The sequence below is a fragment of the Symphalangus syndactylus genome, chromosome 7 (genome assembly GCF_028878055.3).
Source record: "Symphalangus syndactylus isolate Jambi chromosome 7, NHGRI_mSymSyn1-v2.1_pri, whole genome shotgun sequence".
Classification (NCBI taxonomy): Eukaryota; Metazoa; Chordata; class Mammalia; order Primates; family Hylobatidae; genus Symphalangus; species Symphalangus syndactylus.
Genome location: NC_072429.2, coordinates 82,824,658 through 82,837,822, shown reverse-complemented (window position 1 = coordinate 82,837,822; position 13,165 = coordinate 82,824,658). Strand labels below are relative to the sequence as shown.

The 13,165-nt window shown below is 35.3% G+C and overlaps 1 protein-coding gene across 20 annotated transcripts in view; it reads right to left on the bottom strand.

The window, feature by feature from the left end:
* The window catches only part of RALYL (RALY RNA binding protein like), a 728,119-nt gene that overhangs the window by 532,074 nt on the left and 182,880 nt on the right, over positions 1-13,165 (bottom strand). The window contains exon 1 of one of the 20 annotated variants that reach the window (XM_063643365.1): positions 5,092-9,579. The exons of 18 other annotated variants lie outside the window; for them this stretch is intronic. The gene's annotated coding sequence lies outside the window, so the exon portion shown is untranslated. Of the gene's footprint in view, positions 1-2,263; positions 2,285-5,091; positions 9,580-13,165 lie in introns of those variants that run through there. One more of the 20 variants, XM_055286645.2, reaches the window with a different exon arrangement.

The window sequence follows — 13,165 nt, the reverse complement described above, 5'->3', positions numbered from 1 at the left end:
GAACGTTGATAACTCTATTAATATTGATAATTATTATTTATTTGTATCTTGAAAACTTTGCAGAACTCTAAGCTAAGCCTAAGGTCAGTGAACACTGGTTTTATGGATGTGGAATTCTGACATTTGTTTGGAGGTATTCGTTCCGAATTTTCAATAGTTTACATGAAAATCACTCTATTTTCCTAGTTCCTAAGATGCATGGGATGTATTTGAGCAGAATGGGTGGATAAAATATTGGGTCTTTTTTGGGAAATATTAGTATAGAAAAGGGCACTCTCGCATGTTCAAGGACACTAAAGCGCAACCTATTCCTAAGGACTTCACTTTCTACCTACTAGAGAACAAATAAGCATAAATTTTTAATTGCCTCAGGCTATGAGAGTGGTATCATCTAAAAGAAAACTGATCTCGTGGGATCAGTTTAAGAAAAAAAAAAAAAAAAAACAGTTACCTTTTTGAAGATATCTCCTCAAAATGTCAAGGCCGTTTCCAAAGGAATATATTCAGTTTCTCTTGACAACTCATTTTGGACATGATTTATTTTAAATTCTTCAAGATGCTATTGTTTAGCCCACATGATATTTTGAGGGGCACAAAATCCATAAATTAAGCACAGAATTTGTAAGTCAGTGTGTTCCAAACTTACCTTCTCACAAGACTCACTTGGGGTACTTTATTCAGACTCCAGACCCTCAATAAACTATACTTTTAAATTACACTAGTTGTGATACTTAAAATATGGGGTCTGGAATCCATTGATACATGTAAAATGTTTTAATAATGATGCTAGGATTTAGAAAATATAACTGTTTAGTCTATCAGTACCAGCCACAATTTCATTAACTCTGCCTTTTATTCCTGACTTACTATACTTTAGATGATGTTTACATCCTTTCCAACTTGTAAACAATACTTTTTACTTCAGTGGCCCTTCCTCAGCTTCACTGTATGTATTTTAACACACATGAGACCCAGAGTTGTATATAGTATTCCAGGTAGGGTAAATTGACTAAACTGGGCACTCATCTTTGTTACAAGTTGTCTCCTTTGCTAGAGTGAATGATGTGGAACTGCAGAATCCAGCTGACCCCTACGGTCAGAAACTAATAATGAACTTTAATCAGAAAGACAGGAAAATACCCTCAATGTAGAAGAAATTAAGAAACTCGTGAACATCAGGGTCAAGAGAATCTGTAGGGAGTCCTGCTTCAACTTGGCTTATTTCTCTTCTGATTTGACTACTCTTCTAATCCCTGTTTCATCCAGTAATCAATTTTTTTTATTCCAGTAATTTGAGGCTCAGTTTTGACAACTTGCCAAGTATCTTGCTTCTTCAATGGGAGATGTCATGCCTGATATATGCTAGCCTCTCATAAAACAGATTTCTGTCTTTCTCTTACCCATTCTTTCTGGTGCTAGTAATTGCCTCTGCTATAGGCAGGTAAGTGGTAACCTTTCTGGGCTCATACATATAGCCTTCTTCTAAAACATTATCTTGTATTTGCTGACAATAAAACTTCTATACAATTTTATTTCTTCACTCAGATCCACTTGAAATATTTCTGGCATACCTGGAAATCCTTAGTATTATCTGCTAAATTACAAATTTTACTGGGCACACACAGTCAGATGTTTTGTAAAAATAGAAAATAAAACTGTTCCAAGTACTGAGCCTTAGTTCAAATTTTTTCTTGCAAAGAAGTGCCCGCCCTTGTTCCTTGAATATAAGTCAATTTTCTATTCATGACAACATACGCTATCTTACAATGACTTAGATTTTAAATCGTCTTTGGTGTGTCACCTTTACAAAGGGGCTTTTAAAGCTGCAAACACATTATGCATGGTACATTTTTCTTGTAAACATATTTACTTATTCTTCAAATAAATCTAGAAGCTTTTCCCTTTCTGAAAATGTTACCTTGCTTCATTCTATTCTGCTTGTTTTAGTCCACCAGTTTGCAAGGAAAGAAAATGGAAATCACTAGTCTTTTTTGGAGACTTTTACAATGGCAGTCGTGTTGCTCAAACAGCCAAGGCTCCGGTAGATTGAGAATTTATAAAGACTGGTCAATTTATTTTGGCCAAGGACTTCTCATTTCACTCTTACATATTTCAAAATCTTTGTTGGATGACATATTCTAATAAAGTATTTATATCTACTTTGGCAAATAAGTTTAATGCTCATTATTATTCATTATAATATTAGCAAAACGAATCAAAATCATTAGAAAGGACGGTCCTCAAAAAGCATTAGTTTACATACCATTTTTGTACTGTTAACATCCATGTGTTCAATTCTTACAAATGGGATCAAATAATTCTTCCTATTGGTTCCTGATAGTGGGAGTAGCGTGTTCCATAAAATAGCTTTTGCTCTTTAACTCTGTGAGAATAAAACTTCTATTGAATTAGGTATAAAATACCTACTTTATTCTTTCATTCAAGAGGTATTTATTAAACATCAGAATGCTCTCAGACTGTAAAATGCAAAAATTATGGTAAGTGATAACTCTAAACTTTAAGAAGCTCAGAATAATAAAGAATCATATGGTTCATTAGGGACTTGGCTCACACTGGAAACTAGGACAGTTTGTATCCACCACAGTATTGGGTATTGTTTCTGGGTTGCAGTCAAGATACTGAATGGCAAATAATAGAAAATGACTCTGAATATCTTGAGCAGAAAATAACCTAAATATATAAGTGATGTGTGGTTCACAGAACATAAAGAAAGCATAAATGCTTGAGGTGATGGCTACCCCATTTACTCTGCTGTGATTATTACACATTATGTGCCTGTATCAAAATATCTTATGTATCCCCTAAATATATACACCTACTAGGTACCTGCAAAAATAAAAAATGTAAAAATTTTCTAAAAAGGAATCAGTGAGAATGAAGCTGATTCAGGCTTGAAGATGTTCAGAAATCAAAGGAAGTTGGTTGGTTAGAACCACAAGCAAAATGATTCCACTGACTGTGTTTTTAGTTTTCCATGCATTTTCATTTTCATTTTAATTAATTAATTAAAATTTGTCTTTTAGGTTCTGGAATACATGTGTAGGTTGTTATACAGGTAAACTCATGTCACGAAGGTTTGTTGTACAGAGTATTTTGTCCCTCAGGTACTAAGCTTAGTACCCAACAGTTACTTTTTCTCATCCTATCCCTCCTCGCACCCTCCACCCTCAAGTAGGCCACAGTGGGTGTTGTTTCCCTTTTCATTTGCATGAGTTCTTATCATTAGGTCCCACTTATGAGTGAGAACATGCAGTACTTGGTTTTCTGTTCCTGCATTAGTTTGCCTCCAGCTCCATCCATGTTCCCACAAAAGACATGATCTCATTTATTTTTATGGCTGCATAGTATTCCATTGTGTATATGTACCACATTTTCTTTATCCAATCTGTCGTTGGTGAGAATTAGGCTGATTCCATGTCTTTGCTATTGTAAATAGTGCTGCAATGAACACTGATATGTGTTTAAGGTCGAATGATCAGTAAAATAGTTATTGATGGAACATATCTCAAAATAATAAGAGATACCTATGACAAACTCACAGACAATATTATACCAAATAGGGAAATGCTGGAAGCATTCCCCTTGAAAACCAGCACAAGACAAGGATGCCCTTTGTCATCACTCCTATTCATGATAGTATTGGAAGTTCTGGCCAGAGCAATCAGGCAAAAGAAGAAACAAAGAGCATCCAAACAGGAAGAGAGGAAGTCAAACCATCACTCTTTGCAGATGACATGTTTCTATATCTAGATAACCCTATAGTCTCAGCACAAAAGCTCCTTCAGCTGATAAACAACTTCAACAAAATTTCAGGATACAAAATGAGTGTACAAAAATTACTAGCATTCCTATAGACTAACAACAACCAAGCTCAGATCCAAATCATGAACACAATCCCATTCACAATTACCACAAAAATAATAAAACACCTAGGATACAGCTAACTAGGGAGGTGAAAGATCTCTAAAAGGAGAAATACAAAACACAGCTTGAAGAAATCAGAGATGAAACAAACAAATGGAAAAGCATTCCATGCTCATGGATAGGAAGAATCAGTATCATTACTGCACAGTAAAATAAACTATCAACAGAGTAAACAGACAACCTACAGAAAGGGAGGACATTTTTGCAAACTATGTATTATTCCTATCACTACCAATGACATTCTTTGCAGAACTAGAAAAACAGTATTTTAAAATTCATGTGAATCCATAAAAGAGCCTGAATTGCTATGGCAATCCTAAGCAAAAAGGACAAACCTGGAGGCATCACACTACCTGATGTCAAACTATACTACAGGGATACAGTAACTGAAGCAGCATGGTACTGGTACAAAAACAGACACATCGACCAATGGAACAGAATAGACACCCAAAGATGAGGCCACACATCTAGAACTATCTGCTCTTCAACAAAGCTGACAAAAACAAGCAATAGGGAAAGTATTTCCTATTCAATAAATGGTGCTGAGATAACTCACTAGCCATATGCAGAAAACTGAAACTGGACTCCTTCCATATATCATAAACAAAAATCAACTCAAGATGGATTGAAGATTTAAATGTAAAACCTAAAACTATAAAAACTTTCAATGACGACCTAGGTAACACCATTCTGGACATAGGAACAAGCAAAGATTTCATGATGAAGATGCCAAAAGCAATTATAACAAAAGCAAAAATTGACTAAAGAGCTCTGCACAGTAAAATAAACTATCAACAGAGTAAACAGACAACCTACAGAAAGGAAGGACATTTTTGCAAACTATGTATCTGACAAATGTCTAATAACCATCATCTATAAGAAACTTAAATTCATAAGAAAAAAAAAACAAATAACCCCATTAAAATGTGGGCAAAGGACATGAACAGACACTTCTCAAAAGAAGACACGCATGAGGCTAACAAGCATTTTAAAAAAAAACTCAATATAACTGATCAGTATGGAAATACAAATCAAAACCATGATGAGATACCATCTCACACTAATCAGAATGGATATTATTAAAAAGTAAAAAAAAAAAATAGTAACAGATGCTGGTGTGGTTGTGGAGAAAAAGGGAACACTTACACACTGTTGGTGGGAGTGGAAATTAGTTCAATCCTTGTGAAAAGCAGTGTGGTGATTCCTCAAAGACCTAAAATCAGAATTACCATTTAACTCAGCAATCCCATAACTGGGTATATACCTAAAGGAATATACAGTCTACTATTTATTTATTTTTTTAGAGACAAGGTCTCACTTTGTTGGCTGGAACTCATCAACTCAAGTGGTTCTCCCAGTCAGCCTCCTGGGACTACAATCTCATGCCAGCACACCTGGCTAGCTTATTTTATTTTTATTTTTTAAGAGACGAGGTCTCTCTATGCTGTGTGGGCTGGTCTCGAACTCCCAGCCTCAAGTGATCCTCCAACCTTGGCCTCCTGAGCAGTTTTTAAATTGCTACTGGCCCCATTGTTCCCACCTCTATTACTGTATGCAGGCTACTGCTGCTGCTACCACATGCAGAATAGATTTTGAACTATTCTTATTGCTTCTTGATACATCCAGACTAAATCAATGCTAGGAGAATGCTTTTGATTGGCTGAATGTAGGTGAATGTGTGCCGCTCACGTGCCAGGGCTCTCAGAAGGCAAACACCTGGTCTATCTTCTGCCAAAATAGTGGACTCCGTCACAGATGTTCACTAAAATTAGCCCAGTAATTTTTATTTGCTGTTATTGACCTGTCAAGTAATACTGGACTTTCTCCATTAGCAGCCAAGAAGTACCACCTCTATAACATTTATCCCTCTTTCTTTACATTTTGAAGCCCCTCGTATGGTTTTTATATGAATGACTTCATTTGTTGCCAAGCACTCTAAAGCATTTTTTTTTTAGCTTTTTACAAAAATTCATGTAAAAAACTTTATACTCTGGTCAGGCTCTTCTACTGCTAATCACAGCTGAGTGGTTTATTAGCTGGCTGCACACAGCATCAGTATCATCTTCCATAAGACAGAATTCTCAATGACTGCATGTGTGTTTGTGTTATTTCCTGAAATCATCAGTACTGTCTCTCTATATATGTATAATAAAAGCTACACTGGCATTTGACAGCTTTTTTTTTCCCAAGAAACCTGTTCATAAAGACATTATCTTCAAAGGATTTATCTTTAGAAATAGTTCTCTAAATTGTTGATGAATCTAAAGTTTTCTCATCTCTAATGATATGTATATTATGGCACAGTATTTCACAAAGCAGCCCCCTTAGGAACTTTGAATTTTTGAATTTTGTATTCAGTCTACTCAGTTAAATAATATGTAAAATTTTCCTGCGCCCTTCTCTCTCTCTCTCTCTCTGTGTGTGTGCGTGTGTGTGTGTGTGTGTGTGTTTGTGATAATCATAAATTTATTCCCTATTTTTACTAAACTTGTGCTCCATAGGTTAAACATTACTTCATTTTATCTATGATGTTACTCTCACAATCATAAAGAACTCAATGCAGAAATACAAGGAGGAAATAAGTTCCAAGTAGTTTTTTGCTGTGGCTTTTTTTGTGATGGAGAAAGAGTGAGAGACGCAAAATGTCACTGTGTATCACAAAACACATTATACTAAAAATCTTTAAAAATCTTCCTCGGATATTGCTGTATATCTATTTCATAGTGAAAAATAAAGTAATAGCAATGGCTGTTATCACAAATTAATTTCCTCAGATAATATTAAATATATGAATGTGCTTAGCTCAGGTCTTGACAGAGTAAATACTGAGTGAATGTGGATGTAATGAATCTGCTTCTACAGGGGTTGTCATTGGGGCTTCTGTGAGCAGGAGTAAGAGGATGGGGTTATAAGGATAAGGAAGTAGCACAATTAATCCTTACTCTCACTCACATCATAGGCCAGGCTGTGTTGCTCAGTTCTTTAATTTCAGCACTACCACTCTTTTTGAGGATTTTTACCCAGAGATGGGTAAAAATTATTATGGGTAACATTATTATTATCATAATAATCTTATTAATGAAACTGTCTTTGTCTCACTTTTCTGGAACAACACAATTCTGCAACCTCTGACAATCTAAGGCAGCTATATATACTGCCCACATAGTGACCCTCACTTCCTGCTTCCACAAAGTGAATAAATTTAAATACCCACATTCTGTTTCCAGGCTTCTACAAACTTGCACATTTATATGACTTGAAAATATTTCTGACCACGTAAACATCTGTAGTTTGTGTAATTACTCAGATTCTAAACACTTCCACCTAGCTTTACTGCAGATTTTACATTGCCATTCACTTGCTACACACTGCCTTTTTCTGCTGCTCTCATATTTTCCTTTTCTGTGTTCCTGTTTCTGACTCTTACCATTCTGACAGACTAATTTTACTGAACAAATCATATGGTTCCCCGTTTAACAGATTCATGATTAGTTTACACCCAAGCACAAAACACTTTATGTGTGTATGGTTGTGTATATGTGTGTGTGTGGTTGTATGTAAAATTTCCCACGTTAGTTCTAACTACTCCAAAACTACTTTTCATTTACGTTAAAATTAATAACTTCTTATTCTTGACAATCCTGTGACTTTAGCAGTGGGTTCAGGAGGTTAGGTTGCTCATCTTAGTCTTCCTGTCCAAACTTTTACTCATAACTAAGTTAAATCAGGTAAGTAGTAGTATTTCCCCTATAAACAGTAAAACTAAGTATTTATTGTCTTTTACAGCTTAACTCTTCAATGCTCACTAGAAGGAATATTGGTTATTTTAATGCATCCTAAAAAAAAATTATGCCTGCCCTTAGAAACAAAATGGTGCAAAGACTAAAATTATTCAAAATTTACGTGGTTGTGTAAAGCATCACTGTTGGAATTGTGTCCCATTGTTGTTAATAACATTTGAAATTGATGGAATTAAGATGAACAAAGGCCAAATAAGACTCCCTGCTGAAATCACAGCTTGTGTTGAATGTTCAGTATCTGAATGTCTCTAATCCATCTGTTTTGAAACTGTGCCACCAAAGTGATGTTGTTTTAATTCATTATATTAACTGATTTGATGCCTAGTTTTCTTTGGGAAGAAAAAAATTCATAAGAATTTTTAATGGTTTGCTATAGGCTAATATACTGCAATTGGAGAGCACTTTACTGTAACTACTTAAACTAAAGCATTCTGTGAGAGCTAGGTATTTTTTATTCACTAGTATCATTTATTTTCCTTATTCTTTCAGAATAAGTAATTTAGCTGGTTCATTTGCAGCATTAAAATACTGTTTTTTTTTTTTTTAAGTTTAAAAGTAACATGTTTCAATGAAAAGTAAAGCCAATGATTAAAGGGGAAAGAAATCCTCTAGTAATGTCTTCAACAACCTACCCCTGAACCTCCTTGAATGTCCTTCATGTCTCCTTTAAATTCAGTCCAGAAGATAAGTAGGAAACAATTTAACTGGGTGGAAGAGAGAATTCACAGTCAGAGAGGAGAAACAATCTGCAGAACCAAGACTTTCAGTCTGAGGTATTTATTGACAGAAAATTACCACAGTTTCCTGCAGAGGCTTGTCTATATCTCTTTCTTTTGACCTTTATCAAGTTAAATAAATAAATAAATACTAGTTTTTTCCACTGTAATTGTTAAGTTTGATGCCAGTTTTCTTGTCAAGAATTTATTGGATTTCAAGAGGACAGTGTGAGTACTACTCACTAAATAATCAGGGCTGCTCTCCACTGTGTCCAGGGGAGGGTGTGGCCTACGGACACCAATAAACTTCAGTACAAAATATATGTCTGGAACAGAAGCAAGCTCAAAAACTCTTTCCCAAAAGGCTAGTTTCTGGTCAGACAAATCATGTATTTATAGATTCAAAATCCCTTATCCATATAGCTCAAGCCTAAAACCTTTTTAAAGTTAAAAGCTTTGTTTCCTAATTCATGCGATGGAAAAACTTGACCTGATCTAAACTAATGTGCCAGACAAACTTGCCATGAACTTGATGTGGAGTTATTGTAGTTTCGTTTATTTATGAATACTAAATTTATTTCAGTGTAGAATTGTTAATTTCTTTGATTATGGGTTGCTGACTGATATGGTTTGGCTGTGTCTCCACCCAAATCTCATCTTGAATTGTAGCTCCCATAATTCCCACATGTTGTGGGAGGGACCTGGTGGGAGATAATTGAATCATGGTGGCGGGTCTTTCCCATGCTATTCTCATGATAATGAATAAGTCTCAGAAGATCTGATGGCTTTATAAGGGGGAGCAAATTTCCCTGCACAAGTTCTCTTATCTTGTCTGCTGCCATGCAAAACATGCCTTTCACCTTCCACCATGATTATGAGGCCTCCCCAGCTACGTGGAAGTGTGAGTCCACTAAACCTCTTTCTTTTGTAAATTGTCCAGTCTCAGGTATATCTTTATCAGCAGCCTGAAAGCAGACTAATACACTGACCAAATGATACTGGGAGTGTTGTGTAAAACATGGTATATGCATTATATTATTTTTCTAATTATAAATTCCAAAACATATGTCTAAGCATTTTAGATAAAAGATTGTGCATCAAAATTATAATAGTACATTATCATATAACTAAGTATCCCTACAAATAAATTATATGTACCACAATTTTAAACTATGTTTGTAATATACACATATCTTTCTGTATCTAGACTTCTTTCTCTTTGAGAAAGAGGGAGAGAATAGCGCTTGCACATATCTAAATAGATACATGTACTTTTTACGTTTCTTATACATTTGACTTGCTCCATTTTTCAGTTACAAATTCTCAGCAGAAGAGTGAAATACATCAAGAAACATCAACTCCGTGAAACTTCTGCATATATCACAAGTTGGAGATTTGCTGAACTACAGTGGTATGATAGAATCGCAGTTTTAGAAATCAAAGTGATCTTAGAACCATTTAAGACACTCCCTCATTACCACATGAGAAAATTTAAAAAGGAAGGAAAAGGTGACTTTTTTAAACTCAGAGAATAAGTGACAGCATAGATCTGGAATCATTTTTCTAAACTTTAAATCAATGGGATATAGCTTTTTAAAATTCTAGTCCACTGTGATTTGAGGCCTTTTAATATTATTTATTTGCTAGGATATCTTGCCTATAATAATGAGATAAAGCAAAAGGACAGGGCGAAATTCTAATAACACTCAAGTGGTCTGGGATGAAAGATACTATAAAAGTGTTATTTGTTAACGGAAGAAAAGTATGGGAGAGATTGCTATGTCTTGTTACACAATCTGCAGAAATCAATATATTCTCAAAAATTATAGAAAAGTTCTATGCCTTTCCTAGCCTTTGAATTTTGTGAGGCATCTGAAAAAATGGTGACTTTTCCTGACAGATATAAACCTTACTGAAAGATATGAAAAATTATCAAACAACATATAACGTTATTATAAGAAAATGAGGCTGGGCTAGTGGCTCACGCCTGTTAATTCTAGCACTTTGGGAGGCTAAGGCAGGCAGATCACTTGAGGTCAAGAGTTTGAAACCAGCCTAGCCAACATGGTGAAACCCCGCCTCTACTAAAAAAAAAATAAAAAATAAAAAATAAATACAAAAATTAGTTGGGCAGGAGGGCAGCCACCTGTAATCCCAGCTACTCAGGAGGCTGAGGCAGGAGAATCGCTTGAGCCTGGGAGGCGGAGGTTGCAGTGAGCGGAGATTGTGCCACCGCATTCCAGCCTGGGTGACAGAGTGAGATTCCATCTCAAAAAAAAAAAAAAAAAAAAAAAAGAGAAGAAAAAAGAAAATGAGACATATTTCTCTAAAATTGCTATGTAGTATGTAGGTGGCTTTGTTTTCACGAGAATTTCTATGGAGTGTATTTCTCCCCAAACACCACGGTACAGTTTGTCCTCTCATCTGTCTTAAATAACCTAAGATATTGGTATGTTAGGTCATATAGAGGCTATTTCCTACTATTCTCCAATTATCTAATCCTTTGCCACTGTCGTGAAAAATCTGATTTGACAGGAATAGTATCCAGCTGTTATTATGTGTTTGTATATTGTGTGAACAGCACATATTGTACAGACAAACTCCCAGGATACCCCAGCCAGCCACCCTGTTTTTTTGTTTTTTTTTCTTTTGTTTTTTTTTTTGTTTTTTGTTTTTTTTTGATGAAGTCTCACTCTGTTGCCAGGCTGGAGTGCAGTGGTGTGATCTTGGCTCAACTCCCTGGTTCAAGCGATTCTCTTGCCTTAGCCTCCCAAGTAGCTGGGATTACTGGCACAAGCTACCATGCCCCACTAAATTTTGTATTTTATCAGAGACGAGGTTTGACCATGTTGGCCAGGATGGTCTCAATCCCCTGACCTCGTGATCTGCCCTCCTCAGCCTCCCAAAGTGCTGGGATCATAAGCGTGAGCCACCGCACTTGGCCTCCAGCCACCTTTTAAACATCCTTTTCCATCTCTGATATTTCTCATTATTAAATAACGTAAACATTTTCCTTGTACACTATCATTTTCACTCCCACTACTGCAAATCTTTGGTAGTTGTAGCTGTTGTTTACAGAGTGTTTACGTTATCTTTCTAACTAAACTGCAAATTAGTTATTTTAGAGGTAGACCTTATCCATTTCTCAATCTTTGTTTTGCACATTTAAAAACTGATATCTAGAAAGGTTGAATAATTTGCCCTCTTAGGTCATACAACATTTTAATGGCTTTAGTTCTCATTAGTCATTTTGATGCATACATATTCCCTTCCAATTTTGGGAGATCATCTTCTTACATGTTTTGATTAGAGGTAGGGTCCTCCCTCCCACAGCAGAATCTGAAAATTACAGGTAATTGCTCTCTCTCTCGCACCAGACAACACAGCGTAAACATGTGACCCCAGTTAAACAACTGGATGATATCATCTGGGACTATGAATCTAGAGCAAGTGATACAAAGAATTAAGAACAGTTCAGAACTGATTACAGCAGAAGCTACAGTGAGGCATCTATGAGTGGCAGCCAATGCCAACATGTCCATGCGGTCAGTGTGTGGTCTAGTACCAACAGCAGGGACCTCCTAGCCACAATTCCAAGAGCACAATTTGGCTAAGTAGATGCTTTAGGTTCTTAACCATTTCTAATTCTGTGGTTTCTGCCAATTTTCCAGCATTTCCTTCTAAAAAATTCTTTTTCTGTGTAAAACCCATAACTGCCTTCTGTTGTTTGTACCCAAGAACCTTGATTAATATAATATCAGTACTGAGTTAGCACATAGATTCACTAAACTTTAAAATTTTATTCTTCTTCCGTCGTAACTCACTGCTTTGATAAAATACTTTTCCTTCAATTTTCTAGACACTATCAGTGGTAGGGTTTGCTGCCAGTAATTTCTTTTTAATTGTTCATTTTTATCCTTTTGTTATATAAATTGAGTTATAATTACTAACATCAATTTCTTTTAAAGATAGTTTATAGATTGTAGGCAATGTATTGATTTTTATGGCCAACATTAGTTTTGCAACACTGTAAATTTGATTCATCCTATAGATGAGGACTGAGTTATAGGTCATTAATACAATTTGAAAAGGAAAAACATGTTTAGCTGGAAATGAGAAAGATACTGCGTGAATATATGAGTGAAATATTTGTGTCTTCAATACATAAGAGAAGACTGGTGGAACCTTCTAGAAAATATAAGATGTATCACACATGTATGTCCAAGAATGCCCAAACACTTATTTATTTTAAATAACTGACTAGTAATTTACTATTAAGAAAACCAGGTAAATAGTCCAAGAGTGAAAATTGGTCATTTATTTACTTATTCATTCATTGATTTGTTCATTTAATAAACAGTTCAAAGCACCATGTACCAGTTGTCATTCCTGCTTTGTTGCCTATTTAATAGCGTCTATCATTCCCATAGGATATTTATGCAACAAAATGCATGGAAGGGATGTTTAGCAAGTAAAAAAAATACTTCAAAACTATTTATTTGAAGCTGAAAACTATCTCTAAACTTCTATACTTCATTGAAGGTAAGCTTTTCTAAATCATATTTTCCTTTCTCTTAAAATGTGTTCAACTAATTTTGTGATGTAACACATTAGCAACAATTGAAAAGCTTAATCTGAACAATTATGAAAAGGGTTTGAACTGAAAAACTAGTGTAGAATATACTTTCCTAAACAGTACTGTTT